This window comes from Camellia sinensis, chromosome 6, assembly GCF_055761805.1.
Source record: "Camellia sinensis isolate YWXY chromosome 6, ASM5576180v1, whole genome shotgun sequence".
Classification (NCBI taxonomy): Eukaryota; Viridiplantae; Streptophyta; class Magnoliopsida; order Ericales; family Theaceae; genus Camellia; species Camellia sinensis.
In genome coordinates, this window is record NC_138966.1 from 131149611 (window position 1) to 131163179 (window position 13569).

Consider the following 13569-nt stretch of genomic DNA (forward strand, 5'->3'; position numbering starts at 1 on the left):
AATTAAGCATAAGTTTATAAAAAAAAAACAAGTTTTTCTCCATTCCCAAAGATATTATATAACAATAATAAACAGCTTGACCCAATACTGGTCACTTCATCTCTTTATCAAGAGGCATCTCACAATATATATATAAAACAACATATATCTCAACCTGTATCATTATTATGCATTATTCCTTTCAATGTTAGCAATCCCCATATCATATTCAATTGCATGATATATACAACACATTCAGCAATGTAATCAACATATGCAATGCTACACTAAACTTCTATAATGAAGCAAGTTTCAAGATACACCCATTTACTAAAACATACTCAACGTTTTACAACTTAAGACATATGTAAGGCTCTTAAGTTCAACAATAATACAAAATCTAAATACAAGATTACAAATCGATAAACATGTCCGGGTATTTTTCGCGGACTTCCAACTCACGTTCCCAAGTGGCTTCCTCCACGCCGTGATGTTTCCACAAAACTTTGACCAAAGGGATGGTTTTGCCTCGCAAAACTTGATCCCGCCTATCCAAGACCCGAACCGGTCTCTTCTCATACGAGACATCCTTATCAACCACTAAATCGGTCCAATCCAACACATGTGATGGATCCGGCTCATATTTCCGAAGCATACTCACATGAAACACGTCATGTACTCCGGACAGCTGCGGCAGTAAAGCTAAACGATAAGCAGCCTCGCCAATCCTCTCAAGGATCTCAAACGGACCAATGAACCGAGGGGACAACTTTCCGCTCTTCCCAAACCTCATCAAACCCCGTCTAGGTGATATCTTCAAAAAGACATGATCACCCACCTCAAACACCAAAGGTCTCCTCCTACGGTCGGCATAAGATTTCTGACGACTCTGTGCTGTAACAAGCCTCTTACGGATAAGCTCAACTTTCTCCGTCGTTTCCCTCACCAACTTCGGACCCAACAGAGGTGCATCACCCACCTCGGCCCAACAAACAGGAGATCTACACGGTCGGCCATACAAGGCCTCAAATGGTGCCATACCGATACTAGACTGGAAACTGTTGTTGTAGGCAAACTCCACCAACGGCAAGTGCCTCTCCCACGACCCACTAAAGTCTAGAACACAACCCCGAAGCATATCCTCAAGGATCTGAATAGTACGCTCGGACTGTCCGTCAGTCTGAGAATGATAAGCCGTGCTAAAGGTCAACTTAGTGCCTAAGGCACTCTGCAAACTCTGCCACAACCTGGCAGTAAAACGAGGATCTCTATCTGAGATGATCGTCACTGGAACCCTGTGTAACCTCACTATGTCCCGAATGTACAAGTCGGCAAGATGATCTACCGAATCTCTCACGCGGATAGGAATGAAGTGCGCCGACTTAGTCAACCGGTCTACAACCACCCAAATAGCATCACTACCCCGCTGAGTCCTCGGAAGACCCACAACGAAGTCCATAGTGACACGTTCCCACTTCCACTCGGCAATAGGCAAGGGTTGCAACAAACCCGCTGGCCTCTGATGTTCGGCCTTCACTTGCTGACAAGTAAGGCACTTAGATACGAAAGCTGCCACATCTCTCTTCATACCCCGCCACCAGAACTGGCGACCCAAATCCCGATACATCTTAGTGCCTCCCGGATGCACCGCAAGGCGTGAATGATGAAAATCTCGGAGTACCTCCTCTCGACAAGACTCTGGCACAAACAGACGGTCTCGGTATCTCACACTCAGGTCGGGATACACCGTCAAACCCTTCTCAACCTTCCCACCGGAAATCTTCTCACGGAGGGTTTCTACCTCAAGGTCACCCCTCTGAGCCTCTAACATTCGAGTCACGAGTGTCGGCTGTACAACAACAGAAAACAAGGCCGCAGCCTCAATGGATTCGCCCAGAAGTAAATTAAACTCCCCAAGTGCACACAACATCTCCCATTCTCGGATGGCTATACTAGCTATGTCACCAACAGGTTTCCTGCTAAGGGCATCGGCCACCACATTGGCCTTTCCCAGATGATAATGCAACTCAAAATCATAATCCTCTATAAACTCCATCCACCTCCTCTGCCTCAAGTTCAAGTCTTTCTGTGTAAACAAATATTTCAGACTCTTATGATCCGAGAATACCTCGAATCTCTCACCATAAAGATAATGCCTCCAAATCTTCAAGGCAAAAATCACAGCTGCTAACTCTAGATCATGCGTAGGGTAATTCTGCTCGTGAATTTTCAACTGACATGAGCCATAGGCAACTACTTTCCCTTCTTGCATTAACACACAACCCAGACCCTCTCGTGAGGCGTCACAGTAGACTGTATAACCCAACCCTCTCTCTGGAATAATCAATACTGGAGCGGTAGTCAGTCTAACTTTCAACTCCTGGAACGACTTTTCACAAGTCTCACTCCATACAAATTTGACTCCCTTCCGAGTCAATCTAGTCAAAGGCGAAGCTAATCTGGAGAAATCTTTCACAAACCGACGATAATACCCAGCTAATCCCAGAAAACTGCGGATCTCAAACACACTCTTAGGCTGTGCCCAATCTTGCACCGCCTCAGTCTTGGATGTATCAACAGACACTCCTTCTCCAGAAACGACATGGCCTAAGAATTTGACCTCTTCTAGCCAGAACTCACACTTCCCAAACTTAGCATAAAGCTTATGGGCTCTAAGTAACTCAAGCACCACTCTCAAGTGTTCCTTGTGCTTCTTCTCAGAAGGTGAATAGATAAGGATGTCGTCCACAAAGACGACTATAAAACGATCTAAAAATTCCCGGAATATTCGGTTCATCAAATCCATAAAAACTGCCGGTGCATTGGTGAGCCCAAATGGCATCACCAGAAACTCATAGTGGCCATACCGTGTACGGAATGCCGTCTTCAGAATATCCTCCTCCCTGACTCTCAACTGATGATAACCCGATCTCAAGTCTATCTTCGAGAAACAACGGGAACCCTTCAACTGATCGAACAGATCATCTATACGAGGCATAGGGTACTTATTCTTAACTGTAGCCCGATTCAATTTCCGGTAATCTATACAAAGTCTCAAAGCACCACCTTTCTTTTTAACAAAGAGGGCCGGTGCTCCCCACGGCGAAACACTAGGTCGTATAAAACCCTTATCTAGCAACTCCTGGAGTTGGATCTTCAACTCAACTAACTCGGCTGGGGCAAAACGATAAGGTGCCATAGAAATTGGCGCCGTGCCGGGCACTAGGTCAATAGAGAACTCAATCTCCCGATGCGGTGGTAAACCAACAAGATCCCCAGGAAAAACGTCCGAGTACTCACAAACCACCCTTGGCAACACAATCTGAGACTCATCATCCTCACTAATCGAAAGGTTAGCAAGTAGACCACTAAGCTCACTCCGTCCTCGCGGAACATACCCCGGTGGCAACACATTACCAACCCGGTCCCCCAGAAAATGAAAATACTCTCCGCTCATGGTACAACAAGTGACCCTCTGGCGGTAGCAATCAATAACTGCCCGGTATGGCGATAACCAGTCCATATCCAAAATAACATCGAAACCCCTCATAGGCATAACGACAAAGGAAAATGGGATTCTATGGTAATCAACTTCTATATCACAACCCCTAACACCTTGTTTCAAAATCAATTCACCCCCAAGAGGTGACACTACACAAATAGGAGATGCTAACTGTGCTAACTCCAACTCCAAAACAGATGCAAATGCAGCAGACACAAAGGAATGAGATGCACCCGTATCAATCAAAACATTAGCAACCGAGTTGCAAAACAAGAAGGTACCTCTCACAACTGATGGTGCCGGCACAAGATCCTGCGCGGTAACAGCATACACGCGCCCAGACAACCCCTGATCAACCTGCTCACCCCTAGAAGCATAAGATTGCTGCACCGACTGGGACGATGAAGCCCCCTGATTGGCCCTCGAGGCCTGACCCGACTGAGCTGGCTGCTGACCCTGAATCGGCCTCAAACCAGATGCACCAGATGTGCCACCCAACTGCAGGCAATACCTCTTCATATGCCCTGGCTGACCACACTGATAACACGAGAGTGGCTGGCCTCTACCCTGGCTCTGAGATCGAGCCGAAGATGATGCTGCTCTCTGCACTCCTCCCCTCTGAGGACAAACTGGAGACTTGTGGCCCAGCTGGCCACACTTGAAGCAGGTAATGTCTCCCTGACTGCCTTTCCCCGAACTAGCACTCGGCACAGGAAAAGTCGATCTAGAAAAGCTACCCTCAGACTGCTGAGGATTAAAACCCTTCTGTCTCCTACCATCACTCTGACCATCCTGACTCCTCTTGGAGCCCTTCTGTCCTTCCTCCTCCTCCTGCATCATGATTTCCATGTGGGCTGCAGCATCAACCATACGCCCGTAATCCCGAATCATAGTTCCCCCAACTCTCAGCTTGAGGCCACGCCTCAACTTCTTCTCAAACTCAATACAACGGCGTTCCTCAGACGCCACCAACTCAGGTGCAAACCTGGACAAACTAGTAAATGCAGCCTCAAACTCGGCCACTGAAGAACTCGCCTGCTTAAGCTGACAAAACTGGTCTCGCAGCTTCTCCCTGACTGCTGGAGATAAGAACTTCTCCTGGAAAGCATTCACAAAAGCCTCCCACGTACCTCCTATACGACCCTTAGTAAACTTCCACCACTGACCCGCATCCCCCTTCAACTGGAAAGATGCCAAGGTCACTTTCAACCCCTCGTCTTCGATGCCAAGCATCTCAAACGTCTTCGTTGTCTGTTCGAGCCATTCATCTGCCTTAAGCGGCTCTTTAGGATCACCCACAAATTCATCCGGATTAGACCGGAAGAACTCCCTTTTTAGAAAGGAAGGTCCTGCATCTGCAACAACATCCCGAGCTTGATTCTCAGCTCTGAGAATGCCTACTGACTCCCTGAATGCCCCTGCTATCTCTCGAGCTAAAGCGCCCATAGCCTGCTGGCCTACTGGCTCGGCCACATTGGCCTGGCCAATTCCCTCATGAACTGCTGGAATCTCCTCTGGCACAGGCACCTCCTGCCTACCCGGCCTACCACGCCTACCGTGTCCTCGTCCTCGTCCTGACATCCTAATAAAGGAAACAAAGACGTTAGCACATTAATAAATGTGCCGAAGCTAAACACTCGCGTCCTAATGCATGGGACAACAATAATTCATTCCACGTAAGCACATAATCACATAAGCACCTACGAATTTCATTCCCGGATAATGATAGTCCCAATGCGTTACTATAGTTCCGGTTGGAAGCAGCAGTGATCAAGTGCCTTTCCAACAAGACTACTAGAAACTCAAGAGTCCAATCAACATCCTAGAAACTACATTCCATACCCACATAATCACATAAACATGTTATCACATAAGCATATAACATTACACTAAGTCTCTATCAAACGAGGTGAACCCAATGTGATACTAATCACTTCCCACGTACCCAAAGTATTCCAACCCGGTACGCTCTGATACCAAGTTGTAACGCCCTCAAACAAAACACCCATTAATTATATATATGTCATCAGCATGCAATGAAAGAGAGGAAACATTTCATTATAATATTCATCAGAGTCTTACTAAATAAAAGCATTACATGTAACTTCAAATTAAATGCCCTACAGGCTTACATCTTTCCAAGCCAACACTTGGACAACAAAAGTATGAGTTCTAACTCAAGTCCAAATAAAGTCCTAGGCTTGAGTGTTTACATGTACTAACAAATAAAAACAAACAACTGAAACTAGTCTTCAAAATTCAAGTTCCTTCCAAGCTAAGTCCTTGGAGGTAGCTTATCACCTGAACCTGAAAATGATGTTCCCATATAGGGTGAGCCACAGCCTAGTAGAAATATACTAAACCAAATATAAGCATTGATTAAAGCAATGACATTCAATAGATGGTTAACCAAGATAATCAGTTACATCATTATACAGTTTCATGACATTAATGTCTAAGACACGTTTTACTTTCCAACATTATCAATATGACTCAGAACCTGGCCAAACTTACAACAGTGAACTATATATATCAAATTCACATTCTTCCAATATCAACAAACAAATGAGACTCAAGCTCAAATCAAAACACTTCATACTTCCAGTTTGATACACATTTTAGTGCTGTATCAATAAAAACACTTCAATATAAATAAGCACACATAAAAGTGATGCTAATGGAGTCCATCCCCTATCTCCTCCCAAACAAAATCCGGTTTAGAGGTCCATCTCCTATCTTCCCCTAAACCGTGGAGTACATCCCCTATCTCCTCCCACACAAAACAATGTATGTAAACACATAACATATAACACACAATTAATACACATAATGTCTGTATTAATTCAGCAGTCAAAATGAACGACTCAACCAATGTGATTAGTTTTAGTTATCCCTAATCCACATGCAATGTCTACAACAATCACGACTATCCTCCACCGATAGCCCAAAACAGTTATTTCTAGATTTGGAAATAAATATATCAACAATTCAATAGGCGAGTGATTTAAATTATCCAACTACACCATTTAATCAATGAATTCCTCAATTCCCTTAAATTAATTATACAAATTAATTAATTAATACAACTAGGGTTTTTCCCAACATTATCAAAGTAACCCCAACATATCAATATACCAAAACTTAGAACAAAACCTATAAAATGGAGTAGGAAATCCCTACCTCGAAGAAAACAACCCAAATGGAGAAGACAGAGATGAATACCCAAATACCAATGTGCTCCAAATCGCCAAATGTTCAGATTAAATGAAAGCCCTCGACTCCCTCTATCTTTTTAATAAAGCAACTAGGGTAGAAACCCACTCTAAATAGATCAAACCTAAGAGAGAAGGTGAGTAGGGAGAGAGAGAGGTCGGACCTAGGGTTTGGAATCAAAAAGAAGATGAAAAAGACTGATCAAAACCCGCTGCTGCGTATATAAACTGGACAGGCTCGCTCGAGCGAATACATGGTCGCTCGAGCGACCAGACACAAGAAAACCTCGCTCGAGCGAAGAAAAGCTCGCTCGAGCCAAGAATGCAATGCTACAGGTCTATACTAAACGCAAAATCTCGCTCGAGCGACCAAACTCCGGCTCGAGCGAAGAACCAAAAACAACTGCTCGCTCGAGCGACTAACTCCTCGCTCGAGCGAAGATCCAAAATTCTGGACAGCAACACTTGGTTTCTAAACCCAACCAACCTGAAACAAACCTGCCCAACACATCCTAACTCCAAAAGAGAAAATAAGGGACAACAACAACAATTATACAATGACAGACTCTACGGAACCTAAGTCCGGATACTATAATCAAATGGGAAAAGACCGGGGTCGCTATAGTAAATGGCTCTCGTATTTTGTTGTAAATTTTGTAAAGACAAAGGGCTAACATGTATGGGTCCGAGAGACTATTTTGTGTAACTGGGCTATTGCCTTGGAACTTGCAAGCCCTTGAGGGCCATATTCATTTTGATTCAATGATTTTTACATGCTATGGATTCATGTACTAGTTTGTCAATGAAGGAATAATCATATGTGAGATTACTTTTGTAAAACATTTGGAATTATGTAAATGAACATGGTTAATATCTTATTTTGGAAATGGGTTGATGTAATAGTTATGTGGGATTATTTTCGGGGCGTTACAAATAAATTAATATCTGAATAATTGAATACTTTGCATGAATTAATTATCTTTATTATGAGAATTTTTTTTTTGTTAGTATTAATCATTGTATTGTTTGATTTAGTAATGCCTAAAGATATTCATATTACATAATGAATCATTATTTATGTTTTGCTAAATTTTATATTATTAAATTTTATTGTGAGACACATTAAAATGTTATTGTGATCTTTATAGTACTAAGCATATTGCTATCTATGGATCTAACTATAGCCTCTAAAAATTATTTTAGTTTGATGTTATTACCACTATATGGTTTTTATAGGTGGTTTGATGAGGTGCAAGAGTATATATTCTTATGTGACATAAAATATGAATTGTGTTAATATTTGTTGTCTTAATATTATTCTTATGATTTAGTAATATGCATTATGATTATAATGATGAATAATTGTGAATAAATTATTATTTATTCAATAATGTCCATGCAAAGTTTTTATTTTGATTTGAAACCTAAATTATGATACGATTGGTGCTTGCCAAAGTGACCCAATCGGAATGACACATAGATATCAAATCAAATAATTAAAATTTATTACCCTTCCCAGTTATTACAAAGATATTAGGTTGTCCTCAAGGTGCACCACTTTTTAAATAATTATTGAATTGGAATAAGATGATGGGTATTCATAATTAATATTGAAATGAATACCCAAAGGTAACGGACCTACTTGATTATGAATATTTTATCAACTACTTTTATTGGTGAAGGAGAATCACCATAATTGTTAACTAGTATGTCATTAGATTATCCCAAAGGTAGATCACGGTGATACTATTTGTGATTGTTTAAACATGTGTTTATCTTGACTAATTGTCAATTATTGATTACTCTTAGCATTAATGTAGTGAGCATGCATTATTGATTAAAGTTTTATTTCCCTTTATTTTTATACTTTGTTTGCTTCAATTTTAAATGAAAAATGAATAGAACAAGCTTAGTTTCATCTCGATATTTTGAATTTTGACTTAGTGTTACTATTTGAGAAATTTACTGCTAAGGATTGAACAAATAAAGTTTTATGTTTTATGTGAATGATTATAGCAAACATTAAGTTTTAATTTCCTTAAACTAATAATGCTAAATAATGTGAATGAACGTTTTTGAACTACTAATAAGTTTTTTTGCTGGGACGCTTATGGTTACATTTACCATCATACAATTCGATGGTATGCATTAGATGTATGAGTATGTCGTTGAATTGTCTAACTTGATTGCTGAATTAAAGAACTTTTATGAATGAATTTATTTTCATGCAATTTATTTTGAACAATTTTTTTCTTCAGTATGGGTTATTCATATTAACTATAATTCTATGAATAGGAAGTACAAAGTTAATAAATTGATTAGTATATTTACTTAAGAAGAGACAAAACTTAAGTAATTGAGATATCATTTATTGATCTCGTAATTTAAGGAGCCGAAAAGAAATGAAGAAAGCTTAGAAAATGGCATAAAGAAATACCTACCTAAAGAAAATGAGTCTGTTCAAAATTTTCAATCCCATAAGAAAAAAAATGGCTATTCATGTTTTTTAATTCGTTACAAGATTATTTTGAAACCAATTAGGTTAAAACTTCAATTAAAATTACTGGGATTTATTGTTTATTTTTTGGGTATTGATCATTATTTAGACTTTGTTTCAAAATTTTATGTTCACTCTAATTTTAAAAATTATCTATTGATTTGTCTAAACTTATAACCTTGATGGTTATTTTCAAAATTTAGAATAAAAGTTTAATTTATTGTAAATACCTCTTTTGTTAATTTTGGTATTATTTATGATGGTTTGTATAAATTAAAATTAATGATGTCTCAAAAATTTAATTTATCTTGTATCATTATATATGTTGGTCCTAAATATAGCTTAATAAATGAAACTCGTCAATCTTGTGGCGTAAAAAATTGTACTTTTTTTTTTTTTTTTTGCAAAAAGTTATAAAAACTAGTAAAAATGAGATTAAGTGTGGGTTGCATTAAAGAAAAACAATTTTATCACATTAAGTAAAACATCACAAGATATAAATGGCTTCTTCATATTACCTAAATAGACATTTATGTGCCCTTTTGACACTTTATGTTTGGTAAATAACATTATTTTATCACTTTTATAAATGAATTTCACTTTATGGTTTTGTATATTTATTACGTAAAAGATCTCTAGTAAATGGACACCATTGAGGTGTATATTATTAAGGAAGAAAGACAATTAAACAAAAATGTGAAAATCATAAAGATAGTGCAAAGCACAAGTCTGTTTGCTAAACTCTATGAAAGACATAATATTTGTGAATGCCTCAGTAAAATGATGTAACTGAGAAGCATTATTGTACTCTAATAAATATGACTAAGAGTATGTTAAATAATTTCTAAATACCCATACCATTGTGGATGTATGTCGTTATGATCTATTTGGATTCCTAGTAAGGCAGTTCCAAACACTCATTCTAAACTGTGAACAGGAAGGAACCGAACTTAAGACACCTGCATGTTTGAGGTTGTTTACAAAAATTAGAATTATTGATCCACATGAAAAGAAATTGGATTTTAGAATAATCAGTGGTTATTTTGTTGATCATCTTGAAAATTCAAAGGGTAGTAGTTTTACTATCTTGGCCATAGTACAAGAATTGTAGAAACCGATAATATCAAATTTAATAAGAGTAGTAAAATCAGTGGGAGTGATAAATCATGAAATGTGATTATTCAATAAGTTTGGGTACAAGTATCATTACCCATAATTTTGAAAGAAATAGTTGTTCCTATAGTTGTTGAACAACTTAATGCTATGGAACAACAAATGAATAATCAATTACTCCATAATGTAATTATCACCAATGAAAAGTTGTAGAAGAACCACAAGAAATAATATTAAGCAAATCTCATAAAGTAAAGGGATTTGTCATTTAGGATGATTACGTGATTATTGGCACCATAAATCTGTAATTATTATTATTATTTATTATTTATATAATTGCAGGACATGTGGCATCCTCCTACTCGTTTGGAGGTTATGAGAAGTTATGAAATGTGAAAAGATGATGGAGAATAAAGTGGAGAACATGGAGCATGAAGTGGAGGTTGAAGAAAGTTATGGAAGATCATGTAGTATGAAATGGAGGTGGTGGAAGAGTGGGTAGTTTTAGGTAGTTTTTTCCTACAAATGTTTGCCTATAAATAGCTATTCATGGCTACATAGTAAAGGAGTCAGAACTCAAATCAAAGACAATTGATTTATATTTTTCTTATCATTTATATTTCCTGCATTTTATTTTACGCACTTTCTTTTCGAAACATTTATTTTCAACATTTCCTTTTCGAAGCATTTTATGCACTTCCTTTTCAAAGCATAGCAGTAGAGGTAAGTAATTGTTACTTTGATTGTTCATTTAATCATCTTTCTCTGTCTCTCTCATTCGTCTTTGATTTTTTCTTTTCTTTAACACTTGGCAATTTTGAAGTCCTCTTCATTGAGGCAAAAGAACCTTTAACGCAATCGCTCGGTAATTGGGTTGAATTTAATCTGTAAGGATTTTTCAATCCTTGCTGGCACGCTCACATTTATGATATTTTCCTTCGTAAGAAAAATAAGCCAATAGTGGTATATCTATAATAATTTTATTATGATAAGTAAAAACTCGGTTTTGCTGTCACAAGCCATAGAAAGTGTTGATTCTACCAAATGAATTGATGTCATGAATGATAAGTTAAAATCAATGGATTAGAATGAAATTTAGGATCTCATTGAATTATCTAAAGATACAAAAATATTTATTATTCTAAGGGCAATATAAAATGATGTAATGCTAGATATGTGGCCAAAGATTTTACTCAGAAAGTAGACATTGATAACAAAGAGATTTTTTTTACTTCAAATAGCTAATTTAGAATCATTATGACATTAGTAGCTCATTATGATAATGAGTTGCATGAAATGTATGTGAAAAATATTTTTTCTAAAAGAGAGTTAGATGAAGAATTTTGTATAGATCAACCTAAAAGTTTCTCTATTGAGAAAAATGAAAATGTGACTTGCAAACTTAAGAAATCAATTTATGGACTTAAACAAGTTTTCTAAAAATTGTATCTTAAGTGTAGACTCGACTTTCTTCGCGCGCCCCCCTTTCGGAGAGGCGCGAATTGGTCACTACAGTTCGGACTCCTGTCACGGTTCTGAATCTAATCTCACAAAGTGCAATGTAAGACTGAAAAACACCAAAGAGTCCAATCCGACAAATCATTTTGGAAAATCAGATTTTAAATTAAATAATGCCAAAATTAGACTGCTTTTCCAGATTACAAAGTCACCACCTAAATATTTTATTTTTGGGAAATTTAGGAAACCCTGACTCGTGCCAAAGGCCATGTGTCCGTCATCACCAAAGTTGCCTCGGCTCGGGAACTTGGGTACGAGAGGGGAAGGTCATGACATGAGCACCCCCGCTCGCCTTATCAAAGGATCGGTCTCTACTAAGCATGATATGTTGTTTGATAAACACATATGGTCTTATTCTGATTATTAGCTAACTTTACCATGTGACGCACACACAAGTATAGACTAAATCGCAAGAATTAGAACAAATCAACTCATGTTTGTTTTAGAAAATGGTTTGAAAGTGCCACCTTCAAGTTTAGCGCGGATTTGCCACCTCATGTGGGCTTAAAACATGATGATTTGCCACTTCGCAAAGTGGGCTTAAAACTCACAATCGATGAATTGTTCCAATTCAAGTAATCAAGCCTTCATCCACAGGCATTCATGCAGTTTATCACTTAAGCAAATAGCCTCATGGCAAGCATGCGATCATGGCAACGCTCACACTCATGCAAGTATGTGTAGACGCGCCCTTGGGCCTCATGCTACAGTTCAGACTCAAATGTCATGGTTCTGAATCTAATCCCGCAAAGTGCAATGCGAGACCGATAAATCACCAAAGAGTCCAAATCCGGCAAATTGTTTTGGAAAACTGATTTTTAAGAAAGAAGTGCCAAACATGGACTGTTTTGCTAGATACAGAGTCGCCACCTAAATATTTTATTTTGGGGGAATTTAGGAAACCCTGACTCGTTGCCTAAGGCCACGCGTCTGTCATCACCAAAGTTGCCTCGGCTCGGGAACTTGGGTACGAGAGGGGAAGGTCATGCAATGAGCACCACCCCTCGCCCAATCGAAGATCGGCTTGTACTAAGCATGATATTTTGTTTTGAAAACATATGCGTTCTTATTCCGGTTATTAGCCTAAAATTATTATGTGATGTGTACAACACACAAGTATAGACTAGATCGCCTAAGTTAGAACAAAACATTTCATGTTTGTTTGAAAATGGTTTGAAGGTGCTACTCGCAAGTAGGCTAAAATGTGGATTTTCCACCCTCAAGTGGGCTTAGAAAACATGATTTTGCCACAATCAAGTGGGCTTAAAACTCGCATTTCAATGAATTGTTCAAATTCAAGTAATCTAACCTTCACCCACAGGCATTCAGGCAGTTATATCACATAAGCAAATAGCCTCATGGCAAGCATGCTGTCATGGTAACACTTACACACATGCGGTACGCTAAAGCGTAGACGCTTACCTAGTACTTCGAGCCAAAACAATAGCTAGTTAGTAATCAAATGCATGATCATAATTCATGTTAAAATGGCTAATGCAACACATGCAAAAATGCAACTAGAATAGGCTCGGTCAATCTAAGAATGGCATGTGAAATGTGACAACTCGATACACGTATTCAAGTTGGAATTGAAATATTATGCAGCTAGTATGATGTGTCAAGCCCGGTGCATGCAATACAGATGAATGATGCCAACATGTGAGCATTAGGATGCTAATTGAAACATGACCTAAAACTAACCATTGAAAGCAGGTAAGTAAAAGGGAGAAAGACGTGCGGTTGGAAGA